The 22,615-nt window shown below is 38.0% G+C and overlaps 4 non-coding genes across 4 annotated transcripts; all 4 read right to left on the bottom strand.

Annotated features, from left to right (window-relative positions):
- Positions 1-623: 623 nt before the first annotated feature.
- Positions 624-786, bottom strand: LOC135223361 (U1 spliceosomal RNA). Its single transcript, XR_010316485.1, has one exon. It is a non-coding gene; the product is annotated as a U1 spliceosomal RNA (small nuclear RNA).
- Positions 787-3,392: 2,606 nt separating this feature from the next.
- Positions 3,393-3,555, bottom strand: LOC135223373 (U1 spliceosomal RNA). Its single transcript, XR_010316496.1, has one exon. It is a non-coding gene; the product is annotated as a U1 spliceosomal RNA (small nuclear RNA).
- A 10,855-nt stretch (positions 3,556-14,410) lies between these two features.
- Positions 14,411-14,573, bottom strand: LOC135223360 (U1 spliceosomal RNA). The gene has a single exon (XR_010316484.1). It is a non-coding gene; the product is annotated as a U1 spliceosomal RNA (small nuclear RNA).
- Positions 14,574-17,422: 2,849 nt separating this feature from the next.
- Positions 17,423-17,585, bottom strand: LOC135223369 (U1 spliceosomal RNA). The gene has a single exon (XR_010316492.1). It is a non-coding gene; the product is annotated as a U1 spliceosomal RNA (small nuclear RNA).
- Between the last annotated feature and the right edge of the window lie 5,030 nt (positions 17,586-22,615).

Below are 22,615 nucleotides of genomic sequence, written 5' to 3'. Positions count from 1 at the left end.
AATACAAAACATAAAAATAAACGCTTCATACGTATGTAAAAAAATTATAATTTGATAAACCTTGTAAATAGCCCTACAACCCTAAAGACTTAACCTTAGGTGACAGTAAATGTGAAAGGGTGAAATATATAGCAGTTGATGAAAGACTGTGACCTCTCGCACTATGGCAACATGGAAAGAGCATATTGAAAAACTACTTTTCGAGACAGACGAGAATTCAGCCTATTGACTTACAGATGAACGAACACATAGTTGTTTTTGAAACTATACAAAACATATCTTTTTACTCAAATATACAATAAAAATGCTGTTGGATAGTAACAGTGCAATTACTTCAGTGATCAGTGTGTTAGCGTGTTCAACTTAGAATATAATCAACTTCATATGATCGCTCAGAAAGAAGTGACAAATATAAAATGAGTTACATTTCATTCTATCCACTGTAAAACAAAATCCATTTCTAAATCTTCAGAGATAACTGACCACAGATTGCTTTCTGCAGATGTGTTATATTCATAATTGAAAAGTTTTAGAAAAGACATTCACTCTGACGGTCAACAGTCAACTACCAAAATGCAACGTTACTTGGCTGCTGACAATTAATTTGTGATATGAGGATTATTAGAGGGATAGCGCGAACGCAGTCCCTCGCTACCAAAAATTGCGCACCCGAGTTGACCACATTTGGGTCAATCGCAAGGGTCAGCACCACCGGAGTGCAATGGTGAGCCTCACCTTGGGGGAACCGCCTTCGTGATCACGGTGTCCCCTGTGCCAGGTAAGTATGCTCAACCAACTTTCACTTGCACACAACATGCCGCATACTGAACACAATCCACGAACCGAAAAAATATGATGGAAATAACGAATAATTACGGATTTCTGATCTTACAAACTGATAGCATATGTTTTACAGCAAATAATTTTCTATTTCCAAATCTGAATTATCCATAAAAGAGTATAGAATGACTTCAAAAAATATAAGAAACTTCCTATGAGATACATATAGAAGGGCAAGAGACAAGCCCGTAGCCTCGATTGATCACATTGAATCCGCAAACATTACAAAATAAACGTTATTCGGCACGTTCTAAACCTTTGGGCATTACCCTTATCATTTCTAGTTGTAGCATAGGACACTGAAATGAAGTTGGGAGTGGTTAGAGAACAAGATGAAGAGATCTAGAAAATATTTACACTAAAAAACATATAGAATATTGATTACGTATAAAATCAACTGGCACAATTGTAACGTTTTCTGTAATGAAGTTTTCAAGTTTCTATAACTATGTAAGTACTGGTGAGGTTCACAAACTCATAGTTTTACAACGTAGCGTAATGGTCATGAATAAATTAGCCTCAGTGTAATTCAAATTATGTAAATAAATTTTAGAAGACCTAAATGATTTCTAAGATTAACCAAATTACATATATATATATATATATATATATATATATATATATATATATATATATATAAGTCATATCACATTTCCGTGATTCATATACATATATCGAGCTACAATGTCCTTTAATATCTAATTCGCTCTACCTCGGAATTAATATATTTTCATATATGCTTAACCGAGGGGGAATTTTTTTCTCGATAATAGACTTGCCCGGACCAAGGCGCGAACTCATGGATCCTTTCAAATCCAGGAACGTCAGTGAAGCTTTACCTACTACACCACCACCGCGAGAGGTGTAGTAGGTAAAGCTTCACTGACGTTCCTGGATTTGAAAGGATCCATGAGTTCGCGCCTTGGTCCGGGCAAGTCTATTATCGATTAAAAAAATTCTCCCCTCGGTTAAGCATATATGAAAATATATTAATTCCGAGGTAGAGCGAATTAGATATTAAAGGACATTGTAGCTCGATATATATATATATATATATATATATATATATATATATATATATGTGAGTATGTGTGTAAAATAAATAAATAAATATATATATATATATATATATATATATATATATATATATATATATATATATATATATGTATATATTTTGTATATTAGGGAGAACATTACTAAGTATCCCTTGTGAGTAAACCTTCATTCTCTTTTCGACTTGCAAGTGATCGTTTTCTTTGGTGACTGCACCGTTATCGACCTACTTTATAAAAATCTGAATTAATCAAAACTTACAAAAGTTAACATTTTCGTCACATCCGATATCCATTTATTAAACATATCTGAAAAGACATGTCATCAAAGGATAAGGAATCACTCACTAGAACAGGTGAAAAAATGAAATAAACCCTTGTAAACATCCCCAGTCAAGGAGAAAAATAAGCTGAATAAGTCCTTCCCCTGTTTATTATTATTATTATTATTATTGTTATTATTATTATTATTATTATTATTATTATTATTAGTGTTCCTTAATTGAAAAATTATGCTTTACTCGACCTGATCCTGACGGAGTTATGTCCAAAACAGAGTAATATTAAAGACTTCACAAGCATCCTCAAAAACTACCATAATTTGATAAAGCATGTAATTAACCCCACCTTCAGGACCTAGTCAAGTACAAGAATTAGCCATAAGTGACAGTAAACATGAACGGGTGAAATATAGCAGACGATGTAGGTTGTGAACTTTCACGCTATGGTGTGTGTGTGTGTGTGTGTGTAATGAAACACTTTTCGAGCAGAGGAGAATTAAGCCAATTTAGACTTGGAATTGTATAACTAATTTTCACAGACAGAACGCATCTCTTTACTGCAATAAAAATAAAATAAAATAATTTCTGTGATTAGTGTTATCTTACTGGAATGTGTAATTTAGGCATAAAGCCAAGCACTTGGACCCACAGGGCCATTCTGCGCTATGATGACAATGAGTGAAAATATTTATTGTATAAATAATGAGTATAAAATAGCATTATTTGCTTCTCGGTCTCCTACTTCATTCCCAAGGATTCCAACGTGACCAGGAATCCAACAAAAAGATTCTGTTTTACACCTACATAAATGCGAAATAGCCACGCCTGAGCCTTCCATACGCAAGGATGGGATGAATTATAATTGTTCAGGCTTTTCAGAGCACTTTTACAATCTGAATATTTGACACACCACTTCTCTTTTGAATGATATGCTATATCTAGGGTTTTAACTATGGCAGACAGTTCTGCTGCATATAACCAACTGAACGAACTGACAAACACAAATGTAGGTGTACTTAAATCTATCCATTGTAAAACGAAAGCAAATTCGAAATCTTTAGAAACAACAGACGATGAATGAGCTTTTTGGAGGTGTGTTGATATACTGTACAGTACTTAAAAGTCACAAGAGATCCACTGACGGGCAATAAAGTCAACTACCAAAATACAATGTTACTTTGTCTGCTGGCAATTAATTTGTGATATGAGGATTATTAGAGGGAAAGCGCGAACGCAGTCCCTCGCTACCATAAATTGCGCACCCGAGTTGACCACATTTGGGTCAATCGCAAGGGTCAGCACCACCGGAGTGCAATGGTGAGCCTCACCTTGGGGGAACCGCCTTCGTGATCAAGGTGTCCCCTGTGCCAGGTAAGTATGCTCAACCAACCTTCACTTCAACACTAGGCGCCACGCACTGAATAAGATCCCTCAAAAGAAAATAAATAATGGTATTTATACGTAATTCAGAAATATTGATTCTGCAAATTGATGGCATATGTTGTACACTACATAATTTCCATTTTCCAAAATCTGAAATATCCATAAAGAGGGGGACCAAAAAAATAAATAAAAGAAACTTTCGAAAACAGTGATATAAAAGGTAGTCAGGAGACACTCCCATAGCCCCGTTAAATCGCAATCAATCCACAAATATTACAACTAAGCTTTATTCAGTGTGTAATATACCTCTGTACAATGCTCTTGTCATTTCGATCATCGTTAACTTCCAAATCGCTAATTTTATCCTAACAATTTTTCATGTTACAATCAAAGTTGAACACAAGCCAATAGTAGTACCCCTGTCTAATATTTCTTACGATTCCCGTTTGGTGGTGCTTCGATCGCCAGATGAATAGGCAGCGGGAATTTTAAATATCCCCAATCGCATAAATAGGTTCAACCAAGCACAAGGCTGCCCTAATCTAAAGCAAGTGTTGATTCCTAAATAGAACGTAATCACGCATGCTGCAAGACAATATCATTGTTTCTCTATACTATTCACAGATTGAAAACTGCTTAGGTATCTGAAAAGTCGAAACATTCATGAAATGCAATGAATTTGTACATACAAGTGCCGATATATTTTTCTATTCATCCTTATCAAATCCCCGAGATATCAAAGCCGCATTAGAGAACATCGAAACATTACGGAAAGACTTACCCCGATTTAGTAACATTATACGAACCTGTATAAGAAATTTCTTAATAAGTTTCTAAAAAATGAGATTCTTGAGAAGTCGATCTAAGGCTCTCAAAACTCTGAAACGCACTAAAAATAACAGTTAAAAAGCCTGTCACACATTGATTCTACTGTATTATGTAATTTTTTAAACAACGTTGTCTCCAACTATTGTAAATCTACTACAGAAGCATATAGAAAAGAGTTCACTGACCTAGGTTGACTGAAATGGAATGGAATATAAAATTTAGCACAAAGGCCAAATGCTCAATGGGAAATTGAGAATAAAAAGAGTTGAAGCGTAACAGGAGGAAACTTCGAAGTTGCACTATAAAAACAATTGTCAGGAGATTTGGTGTGTTAAATATATTGTTTTTATCTTTTCTTTCCAACTTCAGAATCCTTGTATTCTCGTTTTCTTTATCTTGTTTATTTTTAGTACAAAAAAAGTACTTTGCCTTTTTTCACAATCCTTGGCTTTTAAGCATCTTTTCATAATCCTTGGTTTCCAACTCTCTTGGAAAATAAAAAGATCTCAAACGTAACTTTAAATAACATTAATAATTATTTAATACCTGTAAATACTTTGTGTACTGGCATTTGGGACCATTTCAAAGTATTTAGCTCTTCCTGAATTAGTTAACAAAGTTAACAGTAAGGGTAAGAATTCTTACCAAGCGGTATCTGCCTAACCCTCCAAGGAACCAGTTCTCCTGACTAAAGGGAAAATGGATAAACTCAACCTTCGTTAGAAACTTGCCAACTGATGTGGGATCATTACTAATGAACTCTTTTTACTTGAAGGACTTTTATTGCTGTGAAATAATGAAGTGCTAAGTACCACCAGTTTCACCAAAGTGCAATGGAGAGACGAGGGCATGATTCTCCAGGGGAGTGTGTTTTTGGAGGAACCTTATAATGGATTGTGTAGCAGCATGGAAGAGAGGCCAAGACGGGGATTCCATTTCCCTACCATAGTCTTTGGCATCCACCACATACTGTTGGATTACTTCCGAGGGATTCAACTTCGTGGATTTATATAGAGCAAGCAGGCGCTTGATATCTTTGAGGTAGGTCTCGGTAAATGTTGGCAAACTTTACGAGATTTAAAGTTATTGAATGAATAATTTTAGCGCTGAGTCATTAATCCTGTAAAAAATAGAACTTGTAACCAGAAAGAATTTACTCTTGTTAATATTTTGCTTTGCCATTTATCATATCTTTTGAGATCTTTTTATTGAATCTTATTCTGAACTTTAAGTCACTTGCATATGCAATAATTTCACATACAATTTTCTGATAGACGTATCATATCTTTTATAGGCTATGCACAGTGGCATCATGGTAATGGTATTGCTCGATGCATCTTATAAACTTTTCACTGGTTATAAGCGATTCGGAGTGTGGAGGTTAGGTAACTAGTGCCAGAGTTACTTAGATATCGGGGCAGCATCAAGTGTCGTTAATATTAATCTATATTCTGCATAATATTATGCTTTAAATTTCCTGTATGTTCAATAATAAATTCAATGTTCACTTTGATGTTTGTTTTCTCACCATTTTTATAACCTTCATATAATTTTTTCCGAACATTTGCAAAGTAAACTGGAAGACAGAGACATGAACAGAGGAACACTAGAGGTATGAAAGGGGATGGAGCTAGGGGCCGAAGGAATGCTACAAAGAACCTTGTAAGGCCTACAGTGCACCATGGAGGTGCACTGACGGCACTGACCCCCTATGGCGCTGCGATAGGCTAAGGGACATACAAAAAGAGATCAATTAAAAAAGACAAAATAAATTAATAAATAGATAAAAGTGTAAGTAAATTATAGAAATGTAAGGAAATTTGAATTAGGGTAGCAATGCATTGCATTTCCGCATGAACTTTACAAGTTCAAAGTTATACAACATCCTACGGGAGATTGTTCCAAAGTCCAATGAATGCACCGTTATCGACCTATTTATAAAAAATTTAAATTAATTAAAACTTACAAAAGTTGGCATTTTTGTCACATCCGATATCCATTTATCAAACACATCTGAAAAGGCAAGTCATCAAAATATAAGGAACCCCACACTAGAACAGGAGAAAAAATCAAATAAACCCTTGTCAACATCCCCAGTCAAGGAGAAAAATTAGCTGAATAAGTCCCCTCCTTGTTTATTTTTATTATTATTATTACTATTATTATTATGATTATTACATTGGTGTTCCTTAACCCTTAAACGCCTATTGGACGTATTACACGTCGACGAAAATTGTCTGTCAGGTGCTTGATTGACGTACGATACATCGACTACGACTAGTTTTTTTAAATATTCGTGGAAAAATAGTTATAGGCCTAGTTTGCAAAAAATTTGAAATCATGCGCCTTGAAGGATGCTGGGAGTTCACGGATCAAGCTGTTTTGTTTACAAGTGTTACCCAGCCGCGCATGTGCAAATTGCGTTCTTGCACCAGCAAGCATCAGCAACTCGTCGTCCAAGAGCGATCTCTTGACGCATTCATGTTTTCCAGAACTTTTGCGAGTGTTAAAGTATTTGTGACGTAACAGGACGTTCACAGATATGTCCCAACGTCGTCAGGAGTGTGAATTGCGCGTATTCCCTGTCGGTAGTGATCATGTGAGGCGAGTTTTAGACTTGGATGCTGGAGAGTGACCAAGCACCCAAGGTGACCCAGCTTTCCAATGCAGTGTTGTGCGGCCTCATGTGGCCGAAAGTGTCCAACGACCACATCCTGTGCCTTTTACGACCCCTAGGAAGCATCAGGGTGTCCTGAGGGGCAGTCGTAAACATTTGGGAGGCCTCCAACAAAAGGACATTGATGAGTACTTGTTGGAGCTCGATTGAGAGCACCTCGAAAGTCCTCATTTTGATGGCAGTTGGTCATCTAGTGACGAGGACATCACGCCCAATGTCAGTGATGACGAGTATCTGCCCCCAATATCCATACGGGAGCCAAAGCCTGAAAGTGAGCTCGAATTTAGTGGTTTTAGTGCGTATGAGGGAGAATCTGAGGAGGAGGAGGAGCCACCGAGTTTTGTTGTTAGGGACAAAACAAATAGCGAGGGAGAAAGTGAGGAAGATGGGCCAGTGGGGGGGGGGGGGGGGGGGGGGTGTGGGCAAAGCCGTGCGCTCACGGGCCCGTTGAAGGTCGCCACCCTAGGTGAAGGCCATTTGTCCGAAAGTGATGAGGGGTGGTTGGAGTACCCCATCCCACCTAACATGCACCCATTCACGGCAGCACCTGGACTGACCGTACCAATTCCTCTCACTGCACTGGGGTTCATTCAGCTGTTCCTGATGCGGGAATTGCTGGAGTACCTGGTTGCAGAGACGACGGATTACGCTCAGTACTGCCGTGACGAACTGCGGACGACGTTGTCGTATCGCTGGCGGGGCTGCAACCTCATGGACATGGCGCATTTTTTGGGGCTCCACATTTTTTTTGGAATGATGCCTGCTGCCGGAGTCAGGCAATATTAGGGGTGGAATTTTTTTTAAGTACGCCCAATGTGCCCGGCGTTGGACAGGTATTTAAACACATTCAACCGAAGGGCCATACCCTGGAATAACCTTGACGGCCTCATCTTAGTCCGCCCAGTGTTGGAGTACATTCGTGAACGGTGCCAATTTCTCGTGGTTCCTGCCAAGAACCTTTCTTTGGATGAGGGGATGAAGCCTTACAAAGGACGTCTCAGTATAAAAGTGTACAACCCCAAGAAGCCAAAGAAATATGGTGTAAAATTATTATTTACTACGGGGTACAACACTGGATACATCGTCGACTTCTTGGTGTATTCTGGGGTCTTCTCCACGCTGCATGACACTGTCTTCGGTCTTGAGGATCGTTTACGTAAACAGGGATACCACCTGTTTATGGATAATTATTATAACTTAGTATCCCTGGCCCAAGAACTGTATGAAGCAGGTCTGCATGTCAATGGTACCCTTCAGTTGGTGCATGGGGCCCCAAATGTCCTCAAGAGGTTTGCTAGCCAGCCACAACATCTGGCAAGAGGAGAGACAGAGTGGCGTCGGAAGGGAGATGTCTTCGTCATCTGTTGGAAGGGGGTCCGACTCGTTCCCATGATTACGAGGAGTCAGGAGCCCATCCAAGAAGAGATCGTGCAACAAAAGAAGACACGTCGGCAGGGCCGAGTTACGTATGCGGAGTTTCGTGTCCAGCGGCCTACTGTCATTGGGCACTACAACAGGCACATGGGAGGAGTTGATCTCTTTGATCAACTCATCCAGTATTATCCCTTCGCCAAGAAAACCAGGAGGTGGACACAGAAGCTCCTCAAATACATCCTTCAGTTGGCCCTCCAGAATGCCTACATCCTCTACTATGGGTACAATTCCAACCCCCGGAGGTTGTCCCACATGCAGTTTCTCGAGGTGGCCGGAAATGCCTTCATATACTGCCGCCACCCCTGCTGCCGACGCCCTTGATGATGCTTCCCCTGCTGCCGCCGTCCTTGATGATGCCGCTCTCTATCAGATTCCGACTTCTGGTCAGATAGTGGACCCTGTGTGTGGGCTGCAGCCAGGGGATCACACACTGGAGCTCCTAGAAGGGCGCAGGCAGAGACGGTGCCGGGTGTGCCATATGAATGGCATAAGAAGAGACACCTGCAAAGTAGGACTTTGCTGCAAGTACGGGGAGTGTGACCGCAAATGCCACACTGCTGTCATATATTAGAATGCGCTGACCCAAGGGACAATGGAGGGCGCAGCTGATCGCTGAAGGGAGGCCTGTTGGCAGTAAGGGCACGCGTCTCCCTCCTCCACCTGTACCTCTTCATGTAGAGGAAAAATTTGCAAAACTCTTCAATGGAGGAGGGAGAAAACAAGAACAGAACAGAGTCAGGATTACGAGTGAGTATTCTGCATTGATTCTATATTAGTTTTATATTTATTAAAAGTTTTTAATTATCTGTATTTATTGGTGTTTTGCATATTATTTCGTTTTCTGTAAAAAAAAAAAAAAAAAGTTTTTCACCTGCATTCCTTTAGTTATGTATTCGTACCCAGAATAAAAACATACATATATAATATATATATATATATATATATATATATAGATATATATATATCTATTAATTATATATATATTATATAATACTATATATATATATATATATATATAGATATATATATATATATATATATATATATACTATATATATATACTGGTATTTTTTGGTAAGCAAAATATCTAACATTCTAGTTATATTCAATAATTTACCTTCATTTGCAACAAACGGGAAGTCTCTAGCACAATATTTCGATTTATGGTGAATTTTTGAAAAAAAAAACTTTTTCCTTCCCACCGCGCTGTGTAACTTCGCCGAAAATCTCAGAAATACTTGAGTCACCTTATCGTAATTTTCCCACCGTTTTATATTGGGCCTTACATAAAGTGGTATACATGAAAATGTGCGCAAAGTCATGTAGAATCCTACAAAAAATAACTCATTGTTGTAGCTTTTATCAGCTTTGAAATATTTTCATATAAATCAAGATAAATAGAAAAAATTTTACCTTTGGTCACCTTTAACTCAATCGAAATGGTTGAAAAATCCAATTGTAACCTAAAACTCTTACAGTCTAGTAATATTCACTCAATTACCTTCATTTTGCAACAAATGGGAAGTCTCTAGCACAATATTTTGATTTATGGTGATTTTTTTTTTTCCCTTCCCTCCGCACGTGGTAACTCTGCCGAAAATCTCAGAAATGCTTGAGTCACCTTGTTGTAATTTTCGCACAATTTTATATTAGGCCTTACATAAATTGTTATACATGAAAATGTGCGCAATTTCATGTAGAATACAAAAAAAAATAACTCATGGTTGTAGCTTTTATCAGTTTTGAAATATTTTCATATAAATCACATAAATAGAAAAAATTTGACCTTTGGTCAACTTTAACTCGACCGAAATGGTTGAAAACTGCAACTGTAAGCTAAACCTCTTACATTCTAGTAATATTCAATCAATTATCTTCATTTTGCAACAAACGGGAAGTCTCTAGCACAATACTTCGGTTTATGGTGAATTTAAAAAAAAAAAAAACTTACTTTTACGTCCGCGCGTTATGAATTCATGCATCATATTGTGATAATATTTTCTTGGTGTTCCCTTGATCGTTTTACAATTTGTTATATACCAAAATCATCGCAATTTAGTGTACAATACAACGAACAATTTTAACTCATTAGCTTTAACCGTTTTACTCACAGCGCGACTTGTATACAATTATAAATAAAATTGTTTTTTCGCGCTGTCATATATTCCAATATTTATATATGATAATGATATTTTTTTCATTTCTGATGGTTGCATACTAAACTTCAGGCAATGACAAAAAAAAGAGCCAAAAATGAACTCTTAATCTTAAAATCCAAGTGTGTTGCGATTTTTGGGAAAAAGCGGCTGTGCGTTTAAGGGTTCATTGGAAAATTATGTATTACTCGACCTGATCCTGAAGGTGGGGTTATGTCCAAAACTGAGTAATAAGACTTCACAAGCATCCTCAAAACCGATCATCATTTGATAAAGCATGTAATTAACCCCACCTTCTGGACCTAATCATGTAAAAGAATTAGCTGTAAGTGACAGTAAACATGAAACGCTAAAATACAGCAGTCAATGTAGGTTGTGAACTCTCACGCTATGGTGTGTGTGTGTGTGTGTGTGTGTGTGTGTAATGAAACATTTTTCGAGGCATATGAGAATTCCGCCAGTTTAGACTTAAACTTGTATAACTGATTTTCATAGACAGAATGCATCTCTTTACTGCAATACAAATAAAGTAAAATAAAATTATTTCTGTGATTAGTGTTATTTTACTGGAATATGTGATTTAGGCATAAACCCAAGCATTTGGACCCACAGGGCCATTCTGCGCTATGATGACAATGAGTGAAAATGGATAATATAAATAATGAGTTTAAACTAGCATTCTTTGCTTCTTTGTCTCCTACTTCATTCCCCAGGATTCCAACGTGACCAGGAATCCAACGAAAAGATTCTGTTTTACACCTACATAAATGCGAAATAACCACGCCTGAGCCTTCCATACTCAAGGATGGGATGAATTATAATTGTTCAGGCTTTTCAGAGCACTTTTACAATCTGAATACTTGACACACCACTTCTCTTTTGAATGATATGCTATATCTAGGGTTTTAACTATGGCAGACAGTTCTACTGTGTATAACCAACTGAAAGAACTGACAAACACAAAAGTAGGTGTACTTAAATCTATCCATTGTAAAACCAAAGCAAATTCGAAATCTTTAGAAACAACAGACGATGAATTAGCCCGTTAAATCGTAACCAATCAACAAATATTACAACCAAGCTTTATTCAGCGTGCAATATACCTCTGTACAATGCTCTTGTCATTTCGATCCTCGTCAATTTCAGAATCGCTAATTTTATCCTAACAATTTTTCAAGTTACAATTCAAAGTTGAACACAAGCCAGTTTGGTGGTGCTTCGATCGCCTGATGCATAGGCAACGGGAATTTTAAATATCCCCAATCGCATAAATAGGTTCAACCAAGCACAAGGCTGGCCTAATCTAAATCAAGTGTTGACTCCTAAATAGAATATAAACACGCATGCTGCACGAAATCGTTGTTTCTCTATATTCACAGATTGAAAACTAATTAGGTATCTGAAAAGTCGAAACATTCATGAAATGAAATGAATTCGCACGTACACGTGCTGATATTTCTATTCATCCTTATTACATCCCCAAGATATCATAGCCGCGGTGCTTAATAGATTTTAGCAAACTAAAGAGCACATCGAAGCATTACAGAACGACTTAATCAATTTCGTAATCATACGAACCTGTATAAGAAATTTCAGCATAAGTTACTGAAAAATGAGATTTATGAGAAGTCGATCTAAGGCTCTAAAAACTCTAATACGCACTAAAATTAACAGTTAAAAAGCGTGTCACACATCGATTCTGCTGTATTATGTAATTTTTCAAACGACGTCTCCAAATATTGAACATCTACTACAGAAGCATATTAAGAGAGTTCACTGACCTAGGTTGACTAAAATCTAGCCCAAAGGCCAAATGCTGAATGGGAAATTGAGTAAAAAAAATGAGGTAAAGGTGTAACTGGAGGTAACTTTGAAGCTGTACCATGAAAACAATTGTTAGGAGATTTGGAAAGTAAAATGGAAGAGACATGCACAGAGGAACACTAAAGGTATGAAAGGGGATGGAGCTAGGGGCCGAGGGAATGCTGCAAAAAACCTTGTAATGCCTACAGCGCACCATGGAGGTGCACTGACGGCACTAACCCCCTATGGAGGTGCGATAAGTTAAGGGACATACAAAGAGAGATCAATTAAAAAAGAATAAATTAATAAATAGATAAAAGTGTAAGTAAATTATAGAAATGTAAGGAGAATTGAATTAGCGTAGCAAATGCATTGCATCTCTGCATGAACTTTTGAAGACCTTGGGTGCTACTGTTTTGCAAACCTGGTTCCTCTCGGCAGGAAAAGCAGATCAGGGGTCAATCCTGGATGTAAAAGATCTGTTAAAATACAACTAATAAAATTGACAAACAATTAAAAGACCAACTGTCCATGGTCCAATTCATAACTTCTAATATTAGGAAACAAACACTACTACTACAACAAACCACTCTATCTTCAAGAGATAAATCTCAGACAGATGAAGACATCCACACAAGAGAACAGTACTCTAGTAAAGGAGAGACAGATGACCTAAACAGGTTGCATTGCTTATATCACTGTTATAAATATATGAGGCCTTACGCACAACACCTAACTTTAGTGCAGTATTTGCTGACACTTTCATTAGATGTTTCTCAAGACATTTGAGTTAAAAGTTACTCCCAGAATAGTTAAACCTGAGGGAAGGATGGGGTTTAAAATCTGTACGAGATCTGCTAAGCAATAATGTTTTCGTTTCACTAGAGTTCAACCTTATAGCTAACAGACTACTCTGTTTACTAATCTGTTTTATGTCACGGTTCAGACTAACGGCAGCTTCATATCTCATAAAATGGAGACTTCACTACACCCACTAGTGTTATATCATTGGTATACTGAACAATCTTGTTTTCCAGAAAAAAAAATCATATAATTTGTATACAGTAAAAATAACAGTGGACCAAGAACACTACCCTGTGGAACCCAAGACACAATAGGTTTTGGTTCACTAAACATCCCATCAACATCAACTCGCTGCTGCCTACCTGTAAGGAACTCTTGAAGTAATACTAAAACATACCCACCCACTCCAAAACTCTAAAGTTTATGAATAAGAAGTGCCTTCTGATTAACCAAGTCAAAAGCAGCACTAAAACCTATAAGTTTTTCAGCATCTTTGGAGAGCACAGGGAGAATAGAAATTGTTCTGTAGAAACATAAGCCAGTATGTGGAACAGGCACTGTATTACTAATTTTGTGACCATTTGCAAAGATACTACGTCCACAAAAATCTATAGAATCTACTAATCTTGGGAGACAAGACACTGGAAACCTTTAGAAAAAAAATAACAAGGGAAGAAACCATCCAGATCTTCTCCACCCCAGCTATCATTTAAGTTCACCAAGAACTTTCTCAACAACCCTACAACAAAATGCAAATTTTGTAAGAATACTTTCTGGATGACAAGTATCAGGGTAAGGGTCATCCTCAGCTGATTGCTTCGCTTCAAAAGCTTAATGAAACATTTTGAATTGTATATGAAATTGCAAACCTGCATAAGAGAAATAAAAACCACCATAGACAATCTATAGTACATACACAAGTAACATGCTTAACCAATACGAAAATGGGAAGTTGGAATGCTAAACCCAGGTTTACTAGGTCAGTTTAAGAACTGATTTCAGTATTCCTAACGAAGAATGGCTTTCCTTGGGATGGGTACGATTTCAAAGGACAGGGAAGAAGTGGTCACAGGGAGGTTTTTCATAATTTGTTGGGCTGTAGCAATTATCACAATACATTCACTGCATATTTCAATAATGAGGATTATTAGAGGGATAGCGCGAACGCAGTCCCTCGCTACCAAAAATTGCGCACCCGAGTTGACCACATTTGGGTCAATCGCAAGGGTCAGCACCACCGGAGTGCAATGGTGAGCCTCACCTTGGGGGAACCGCCTTCGTGATCACGGTGTCCCCTGTGCCAGGTAAGTATGCTAAACCACCCCTCACTTGCACACAACATGCCGCACACTGCACACAATCCATGAACCACAATCAAATAATGGAAATAATGAATATTTTGGAACTCTCAGTCATGCAGACCGATGGCACATTTTTTTACAATGCATAACTTTCATTTAAAGAAATCTAAGATGTCCATCAAAGAGAAAAGTACGACGGAAAAATAATGAAAGAATCTTCCAAAAACAATTAAAATATAAGATCGAGACAAGCCCATACCCCTGGTAGATCGCATTCAATCACCCAATTTTACAGCTCAAATGTTATTAGCGTGTTCTACACTTTGGTGCAATACCCTTCTCATGTTAATTATCGTCAATTCCAGAATCGTTAATTTCATCCCTTCAATTTTTCAAGTTAAAATTCGAAGTTGAACACCAGCCAGCAGTAGCCCTGTCTAACATTTCTTACGATTCCCGTTTGGTGGTGCTTCGATCGCCGATCAATAGGCAGCGGGAATTTAAAATCTCGCCAATAATCATATAAAGTTCAACCAAGCACAAGGCTGGATTAATCTACAAGTGTTGATTCCTAACCAGAGCGTAAAATGTGTTTTAAACATGTATGTCGCAAGAATATATCATTGTTTCTCTATATTTACAGGTTGAACATTATTCGTCTGCAAAGCTCAAACGTTCATGAATAGAAATAAATTTGTATGCACAGGACTCACACTCTAACACACACACATATATAACGTATAGATAAAGGTATAAGCCACGAGGGAAAATAAACAACATTGTTTATTTTCTCACGTGGCTTATACCTTTTATTATGGATTTATCAGGTTCCAAACTTTCGTGATCCAGTTACACACACACACACACACACACACACACACACACACCACACACACACACACACACACACATAATATATATATATATATATATATATATTATATATATATATATATATATATATATATATATTGGTTATGCTAATGCCTAACATATACGTACTTGTTAATTTATAAGGGTGTCCCCTTTTCACATCTCAAATAAATGGTCACCCTACCAATTCCATAAACGGTGTAGAACCAAATCCGTTCAGTATGTCTTAAAACACCACTAAAAACAACATGATGATACTGACAATTTGCAGAATTTCAGATCTACTTCCAACAACGATATTGGAAGTCTCCGTTACTCGCCTTGCAGAGACAATTCTCGATCCAAGTTATGCTGGCTTTGTTTATTTTGTTGAATGGCCATCAGTCACTTGGATAATATTCGGGTAGTTTATCAGCTTAAATATAAATTCATTACATACTATATCAATTTGAAGATATAAATTTATTACAAAATCTATCAATCTCAAAAACATAATTCTAGCTATTGGAAAATAAGACCCAATTCTAAATCTCTCCAAATAATACACCAGATGAAAGCATTTTGACAAGTATTATTATACAGTAATTAAGGGTAACCAGGAAAGTCAGCTTGGATTCGTAATATTTTGGAAGAAACTTGGGCCGTTGTTTTAGGTCACTGCCCTGGTGCCATACGTGTCCAGTATCAAATATTGCAATACATATTCTTTCACTGAAATTTTAGTATATAAATCATCATTAATAATTTCGATTAAAATGGAAATCATAAACACCAACTTTTCTATAAAATTTAACAGATAATTTATGAGAATATAAGTCTTCATAAACCTCGACAGTATTATTATTATTATTATTATTATTATTATTATTATTATTATTATTATTATTATTATTATTATTATTATTATTATTAGTGGTCCTTCATTGGAAAATTATGTTTCACTCGACCTGATCCTGATGGTGGGGTTAAGTCCAAAACAGAGTAATAAGACTTCACAGGCATCCTTAAAAAACCATCATAATTTAATCAACCATGTAATTAACTCCACCTTCAGGATCTAGTCAAGTACAAGAATTAGCCATAAGTGACAGTAAACAGGAAATGTAGCAGTCGATGTATGTTGTGAACTCTCACGCTATGGTGTGTGTGTGTGTGTGTGTGTGCGCGTGCGTGTGTATGTGTGTGTGGGTGTGTATGTGTGCGTGTGTGTGTGTAATGAGACATTTTTCGAGGCAGATGATCAGCCATTTAGACTTAAATTGTATAACTGATTTTCACTGACAGAACGTATCTTTTTACTGCAATACAATAACATTTTTAAAATTATTTCTGTGATTAGTGTTATCTTCAATACAATAAAATTCTGGGGTATGATGACAATAAATGAAAATAGAAATTATATAAATAATGAGTTTAAAATAGCATTCTTTGCTGCTCTATCTGCTTCTTCATTCTCCGGGATTCCAACGTGACCGGGAATCCAACAAAAAGATTCTCTTCTACACCTACATAAATGCAAAATAGCCACGCCTGAGCCTTCCATACTCAAGGATGGGATGAATTATAATTGTTCAGGCTTTTCAGAGCACTTTTACAATCTGAATATTTGACACACCACTTCTCTTTTGAATGATATGCTATATCTGGGGGTTTAACTATGGCAGGTAGTTCTGCTATATATACTGAAGCAGCTTTACATCACAAAAATTATCTGTAAAAGGATTAGTACTATAATCTTTCAGCTTAGATTATAACCAACTGAAAGAACTGAAAAACACAAAAGTAGGTGTACTTAAATCTATCCATTGTAAAACAAAAGTTAATTCTAAATCTTTAGAAACAAGACGATAAATTAGCTTTTGGGAGGTGTGTTGATATAATTTCCAGTACTTAAAAGTCACAAGAAATCCTCTGAAGGGCAATCAAGTCAACTACCAAAATGAGTTGCTTGGACTGCTTGCAATTAATTTGGGATATGAAGATTATTAGAGGGAAAGCGCGAACGCAGTCCCTCGCTACCATAAATTGCGCACCCGAGTTGACCACATTTGGGTCAATCGCAAGGGTCAGCACCACCGGAGTGCAATGGTGAGCCTCACCTTGGGGGAACCGCCTTCGTGATCAAGGTATCCCCTGTGCCAGGTAAGTATGCTCAACCAACCTTCACTTCAACACTACACGCCACGCACTGAATAAAATCCCTCAAAAGAAAATAAATAATGGTATTTATACGTAATTCAGAAATATTGATTCTGCAGATTGATGGCATATGATGTACACTTTCATAATTTCCATTTTCCAAAATCTGAAATATGCCTAAAGAGAGGGACCAAAAAAATAAATAAATAAAAGAAACTTTCGAAGACAGTGATATAAAAGGTAGTCAGAAGACACGCCCATATCGCAATCAATCCAAAAATATTACATCCAAGCTTTATTCGGCGTGGAATATACCTCTGTACAATGCTCTCGCCCTTTCGATCATCGTCAGTTTCTGAATAGCTAATTTTATCCTAACAATTTTTCATGTTACAATTCAAAGCTGAACACAAGCCAATAGTAGTAGCCCTGTCTAATATTTCTTATGATCCCCGTTTGGTGGTGCTTCGATCGCCCGATGAATAGGCAGCGGGAATTTTAAATATCCCCAATCGCATAAATAGGTTCAACCAAGCACAACGCTGGCCTAATCTAAAGCAAGTGTTGATTCCTAACTAGAACGTAATCACGCATGCTGCAAGACAATATCATTGTTTCTCTATACTATTCACAGATTGAAAACTGATTAGGTATCTGAAGTCGAAACATACATGAAATGCAATGTGTACATACAAGTGCTGATATAATTTTCTATTCATCCTCATCAAATCCCCGAGATATCAAAGCCGCATTAGAGAACATCGAAGCATTACGGAAAGACTTACCTCGATTTAGTAACATTATACGAACCTGTATAAGAAATTTCATCATAAGTTTCTGAAAAATGAGATTCGTGAGAAGTCGATCTAAGGCTCTCAAAACTCTGAAACGCACTAAAAATTACGGTTAAAAAGCCTGTCACACTTTAATTCTACTGTATTATGCAATTTTTTAAACAACATTATCTCCAAATATTGTAAATCTACTACAGAAGCATATAGAAGACAGTTCACTGACCTAGGTTGACTGAAATGGAATAGAATATAAAATTTAGCACAAAGGCCAAATGCTCAATGGGAAATTGAGAATAAAAAGGGTTGAAGCGTAACAGGAGGAAACTTCGAAGTTGCACTATGAAAACAATTGTCAGGAGATTTGGTGTGTTAATATATTGCTTTTATCTTTTCTTTCCAACTTCAGAATCCTTGTATTCTCGTTTTCTTTATCTTGTTTATTTTTAGTACAAAAAAAGTACTTTGCCTTTTTTCATAATCCTTGGTTTCCAACTCTCTTGGAAAATAAAAAGATCTCAAACGTAACTTTAAATAACGTTAATAATTATTTAATACCTGTAAATACTTTGTGTGCTGGCATTTGAGACCATTTCAAAGTATTTAGCTCTTCCTGAATTAGTTAACAAAGTTAACGAGTAATGGTAAGAATTCTTACCAAGCAGTATCTGCCTAACCCTCCAAGGAACCAGTTCTCCTGACTAAAGGGAAAATGGATAAACTCAACCTTCGTTAGAAACTTGCCAACTGATGTGTGATCATTACTAATGAACTCTTTTTACTTGAAGGACTTTTATTGCTGTGAAATAATGAAGTGCTAAGTACCACCAGTTTCACCAAAGTGCAGTGGAGAGACGAGGGCATGATTCTCCAGGGGAGTGTGTTTTCGGAGGAACCTTATAATGGATTGTGTAGCAGCATGGAAGAGAGGCCAAGACGGGGATTCCATTTCCCTACCATAGTCTTTGGCATCCACCACATACTGCTGGATTACTTCCGAGGGATTCAACTTCGTGGACTTATATCGAGCAAGCAGGCGCTTGATAACTTTGAGGTAGGTCTCAGTAAATGTTGGCAAACTTTACGAGATTTAAAGTTATTGAATGAATAATTTTAGCGCCGAGTCATTAATCCCGTAAAAAATAGAACTTGTAACCAGGAAGAATTTACTCTTGTTAATATTCTGCTTTGCCATTTATCATATCTTTTGAGATCTTTTTATTGAATCTTATTCTGAACTTTTAAGTCACTTGCATATACAATAATTTCACATACAATTTTCTGATAGACGTTTCATATCTTTTATAGGCTATGCGCAGTGGCATCATGGTAATGGTATTGCTCGATGCATCTTATAAACTTTTCACTGGTTATAAGCGATTCAGAGTGTGGAGGTTAGGAACTAGTGCCAGAGTTACTTAGATATCGGGGCAGCATCAAGTGTCGTTAATATTAATCTATATTCTGCATAATATTATGCTTTAAATTTCCTGTATGTTCAATAATAAATTCAATGTTCACTTTGATGTTTGTTTTCTCACCATTTTTTATAACCTTCATATAATTTTTTCCGAACATTTGGAAAGTAAACTGGAAGACAGAGACATGAACAGAGGAACACTAGAGGTATGAAAGGGGATGGAGCTAGGGGCCGAAGGAACGCTACAAAGAACCTTGTAATGCCTACAGTGCACCATGGAGGTGCACTGACAGCACTGAACCCCTATGGAGCTGAGATAGGCTAAGGGACATACAAAAAGAGATCAATTAAAAAAGACAAAATAAATTAATAAATAGATAAAAGTGTAAGTAAATTATAGAAATGTAAGGAAATTTGAATTAGGGTAGCAATGCATTGCATCTCCGCATGAACTTTATAAGTTCAAAGTTGTACAACATCCTAAGGGAGATTGTTCCACAGTCCAATGAATGCACCGTTATCGACCTATTTACGAAATTTTTTAATTAATTAAAACTTACAAAAGTTGGCATTTTCGTCACATCCGATATCCATTTATCAAACACATCTGAAAAGGCAAGTCATCAAAATATAAGGAATCACTCACTAGAACAGGAGAAAAAATCAAATAAACCCTTGTAAACATCCCTTGTCAAGGAGAAAAATTAGCTGAATAAGTCCCTTCCTTGTTTATTTTCATTATTATTATTACTATTATTATGATTATTATATTGGTGTTCCTTAACCCTTAAACGCCTATTGGACGTATTATACATCGACGAAAATTGTCTGTCGGGTGCTTAATTGACGTACGATACGTCGACTACAAGTTTTTTTTAAATATTCGCAGAAAAAGTTATAGGCCCAGTTTGCAATAATTTGAAATCACGCGCCTTGAGGGATGCTGGGAGTTCACGGATCAAGCTGTTGTTTTGTTTACAAGCGTTACCCAGCCAAGCATAGGCAAACTGCGTTCTTCTCGCACCAGCAAGCATCAGCGATGCGTCGTCGGAGAGCGATCTTTTGCCGCATTCGTGTTTTGCAGAACTTTTGCAGGTGTTAAAGTATTTGTGATGTAACAGGACGTTCACAGAGATGTCTCAATGTCATCAGGAGTGTGAATGGCGCGTATTGCCTGTCGGTAGTGATCGTGTGATGCGAGTTTTAGACTTGGATGCTGGAGAGGGACCAAGCACCCAAGGTGACCCAGCTTTCCAATGCCATGTTGTGCGGCCTCGTGTGGTCGAAAGTGTCCAATAACAACATCCAGTGCTTTTTACAGCCCCTAGGAAGCATCAGGGTGTCATGAGGGGCATTCGTAAACATTTGGGAGGCCTCCAACAAAAGGACATTGATGAGTACTTGTTGGAGCTCAATTGAGAGCAGCTCGAAAGTCCTCATTTTGATGGCAGTTCGTCATCTAGTGACGAGGACATCACGCCCGATGTCAGTGATAACAAATATTTGCCCCCAATATCCATACGGGAGCCACAGCCTGAAAGTGAGCTCGAATTTAGTGGTTTTAGTGCATATGAGGGAGAGAGTGAGGAGGAGGAGAAGGAGGCACCGAGTTTTGTTGTTGGAGACGAAACAGAGAACGAGGGTGAAAGTAAGGGAAATGGGCCAGGTGGGGGGGAGTGCGAAGCCGTGCGCGCTCGGGCCCGTAGAAGGTCGCGACATCGCGCCAGCCTGTGTGAAGGCCATTTGTCCGAAAGTGATGAGGGGTGGTTGGAGGATCCCACCCCACCTAACATGCACCTACTCACAACAGCACCTGGACTGACCGTACCTGTTCCTCTCACTGCACTGGGGTTCATTCAGCTGTTCCTGACGCGGGGAATTGCTGGAATACGTGGTTGCAGAGACGACGGATTACGCTCGGTACTGCCGTGACAAACTGCGGACGACATTGTCGTATCACTGGCGGGGCTGCAACCTCACAGACATAGCGCATTTTTTGGGCCTCCACATTTTTTTTTGGAATGATGACTGCTGCCGATGTCAGGCAATATTGGAGGCAGAATTTTTTTTTAAGTATGCCCAATGTGCCCGGCGTCATGGCCCATGATAGTTTCCTGGCATTGGACAGGTATTTAAACGCCTTTAACTGAAGGGCCATACCCCGGAATAACCCCAACCGCCTCATCTTAGTCCGCCCAGTGTTGGAGTACATTTGTGAACGGTGCCAGTTTCTCGTGGTTCCTGCCAAGAACCTTTCTTTGGATGAGGGGATGATGCCTTACAAAGGACGTCTCAGTATAAAAGTGTACAACCCCAAGAAGCCAAAGAAATATGGTGTAAAATTATTTTTTATTACACAGTCCAACACTGGATACATTGTAGACTTCTCGGTGTATTCCGACGTCTTCTCCACGCTGCGTGACACTGTCTTTAGTCTTGTGGATCGTTTCTGTAACCGGGGATATCACCTGTTGATGGATAAATATTTTAACTCGGTATCCCTGGCCCAGGAACTGTATGAAGCAGTGTGCACATCAATGGTACCGTTCAGTTGGTGCGTGGGGCCCCGAATGTCCTCAAGAGGTTTGCTAGTCAGCTGCAACATCTGGCAAGAGGAGAGACAGAGTGGCGGCGGAAGGGAGATGTCTTCGTCATCTCTTGGAAGGGGGTCCGACTCGTGCCCATGATTACGATAAGTTAGGAGCCCATCCAAGAAGAGATCGTGCAGCGGAAGAAGATACGTCAGCAGGGCCGAGTTACGTATGAGGAGTTTCGTGTCCAGCGGCCTACTGCCATTGGGCACTACAACAGGCACATGGGAGGAGTTAAT

This window comes from Macrobrachium nipponense, chromosome 8 (assembly GCF_015104395.2).
Source record: "Macrobrachium nipponense isolate FS-2020 chromosome 8, ASM1510439v2, whole genome shotgun sequence".
NCBI classification, from domain to species: domain Eukaryota; kingdom Metazoa; phylum Arthropoda; class Malacostraca; order Decapoda; family Palaemonidae; genus Macrobrachium; species Macrobrachium nipponense.
This window is presented reverse-complemented; position numbering and strand designations above follow the sequence as displayed.